Here is a 3,256-nt window from a genome sequence, read left to right as displayed (position 1 = left end):
AAAAAAATAAAGGAGAAAAACAAAACTAAAAAACGAATGTATATACAGACCGGGACACCGGGATACAAATGACGACCGGGACACAGGGAATATAAATGACGACCGAGACACAGGGACACAACTACAATGGGGACGCCGGGGGGCACAGGGGGATATAAATGACGACCGGGACACCGGGACACAAGGAATATAAATGACGCCCGGGACACTCAAAGAGAAATCACAGACTGGAACACCGGGACACAAATGACGACCGGGACACAGGAAATATAAATGACGACCGGGACACAGGGACATAACTACAAAGGGGACGCCGGGGTGCACAGGGGGATATATAAATGACGATGGCGACTCAGGGAATGGTCGATTAGCAGCGCCACCCCAACAGCTAGTATATATATATATATATATATGTATATATATATATATATATATATATATATATATATATATATATATATATATATATATATATATATATATATATATATATATCTATATATATAAAAATAAGTTGTCTGTGTGTGGATCTGTGAATCAGGTGACGTCATGTTTGTCTGCATATGACGTCTGAATTATTTCACACTAATACAAAAGAAGAAAAAAACTAAAAAAGGTAAAAACTACAAAAAAAACTAAAAAGAAAAAAAAACTAAAAAAGCTAAAAAACTAAAAAAAAACTAAAAAAAGGTAAAAATCTAATAACTAAAAAAAAACTGAAAAAAAATAAAAAAAGGCAAAAACTACAAAAAAAATAAAAACTAATAAAAAAACTAAAAAAGCTAAAAAACTAAAAAAACTAAAAAAAGGTAAAAAACTAAAAAAAACTAAAAACTAAAAAAGAAAAAAACTAAATAAAAGGAAAAAACTGAAAAATAAAAGAGAAAAAGAAAACTAAAAAAATATGAATAAATATATATAAAAATAAGTTGTTTGTGGGTTATGTCTGTCTGTCTGTCTGTCGAGTGACGTCGTGTTTGTCCGCATATGACGTCTGAATTATTTCACACTAATACAAAAGAAGAAAAAAAACTAAAAAAGGTAAAAACTATGAAGTAAATATCGCCGAACCTTTGTTTTTTAACTTAAATCTGGTAGGCATTGATGACCTTATCCAAGTCAAAATCCCAAACCCAATCATCATCGCTATCATTTTCAGTTTTGATATGTTTTGACTCTCGCTTTCCAGGTGGATTTTCATATAACTGCGCGGTTTTGCGTTCTTTAGCCGCAAGCCTGTTTTCTTGCTGTTCTTGTGATTCCTCGGCACGCTTTCTTTTCTTACTTTCTCTATCAGCTGCAAGCCTGTTTTCTTGCTGTTCTTGTGATCCCTCGGCACGCTTTCTTTTCTTACTTTCTCTATCAGCAGCAAGTTTTTTGGCATAAACTCTCTGAGCAGCTTCCTCGGCTGTTGCCATTGTAGGTTCTTCAGTCATTTTACAATTAAACATTCTTCCGTGAACGCATGTCTTAAATACCATTAATGACGTCACCGTCATAGCAAAAATGACGACAACTAACTTCATGACGTCAGTCGACACAGAAACATGACGTCACCTGACAGACAGACACACAGACAGACAACTTATTTTTATATATATAGATATAGATATGTTTTAACGATGTAAAACTTGTGAATATACAACATTCTTCGCTGCCCCATTGTCTGTGCATATAAATAGATTGTCAGGTTTACCGACTCTTGAACATGCAACATATAATTGTCCATGGGAAAAACAATCCATATTCAGATCTATACCTCATGATTCTAATGATTGCCCTTGAGCTTTGTTGATGGTGATTGCTAATCGAACATTGCCTGTGTCCCCGTCGCCATTTATATATCCCCCCTGTGCCCCCGGCGTCACCGTTGTAGTTGTGTCCCTGCGTCCCGGTCGTCATTTATATTCCCTGTGTCCTGGTCGTCATCCCGGTGTCTCGGTCGTCATTTGTGCCCCGATGTCCCGGTCTGTATATACATTCGTTTTTGAATTGGTATATGATGAAATAAATTTGTAATTTTTTCCCTTTTTTTCTTTTTATTTTTTTTTATTGGTTTTTACCTTTTTCTAGGTTTTTTAGTTTTTTTCTTTTTTCTTTTTATTTTTTTTTGAAGTTTTTATCTTTTTAGTTTTTTTATTTTTATTTTTATTTTTTTAGTTTTCTTTTTCTCCTTTATTTTTCAGTTTTTTTCCTTTTCTTAGTTTTTTTCTTTTGTAGTTCTTTTAGTTTTTACCTTTTTTAGTTTTTTAGTTTTTTTAGCTTTTTTTAGTTTTTTATCAGTTTTTAGTTTATTTTATGGTTTTTTCCATTTTACAATGGAAAATGGAATTTTTATGGTTCTTCAGTCATTTTACTATTAAACATTCTTCCGTGAACGCATGTCTTAAATACCATTAATGACGTCACCGTCATAGCAAAAATGACGACAAATAACTTCATGACGTCAGTCGACACAGAAACATGACGTCACCTGACAGACAGACACACAGACAGACAACTTATTTATATATATATATATATATATATAAATATGTTTTTAACGACGTAAAACTTGTGAATATACAACATTCTTCGCTGCCCCATTGTCTATGCATATAAATAGATTGTCAGGTTTACCGACTCTTGAACATGCAACATATAATTGTCCATGGGAAAAACAATCCATATTCAGATCTATACCTCATGATTCTAATGATTGCCCTTGAGCTTTGTTGATGGTGATTGCTAATCGAACATTGCCTGTGTCCCCGTCGCCATTTATATATCCCCCCTGTGCCCCCGGTGTCACCGTTGTAGTTGTGTCCCTGCGTCCCGGTCGTCATTTATATTCCCTGTGTCCCGGTCGTAATCCCGGTGTCTCGGTCGTCATTTGTGCCCCGATGTCCCGGTCTGTATATACATTCGTTTTTGAATTGGTATATGATGAAATAAATTTTTAATTTTTTCCCTTTTTTTCTTTTTAGTTTTTTTTATTGGTTTTTACCTTTTTTTAGGTTTTTTGGTTTTTTCTTTTTTCTTTTTAGTTTTTTTTTGAAGTTTTTATCTTTTTAGTTTTTTTATTTTTATTTTTATATTTTTAGTTTTCTTTTTCTCCTTTATTTTTCAGTTTTTTTCCTTTTCTTAGTTTTTTTTTCTTTTGTAGTTCTTTTAGTTTTTACCTTTTTTAGTTTTTAAGTTTTTAAGCTTTTTTAGATTTTTTATTTTTTTTCTTTTTAGTTTTTTTTGTAGTTTTTACCTTCTTTAGATTTTTGCT

The sequence above is a fragment of the Artemia franciscana genome, unplaced genomic scaffold, assembly GCF_032884065.1.
Source record: "Artemia franciscana unplaced genomic scaffold, ASM3288406v1 PGA_scaffold_138, whole genome shotgun sequence".
Lineage (NCBI taxonomy): Eukaryota > Metazoa > Arthropoda > Branchiopoda > Anostraca > Artemiidae > Artemia > Artemia franciscana.
This window is presented reverse-complemented; position numbering follows the sequence as displayed.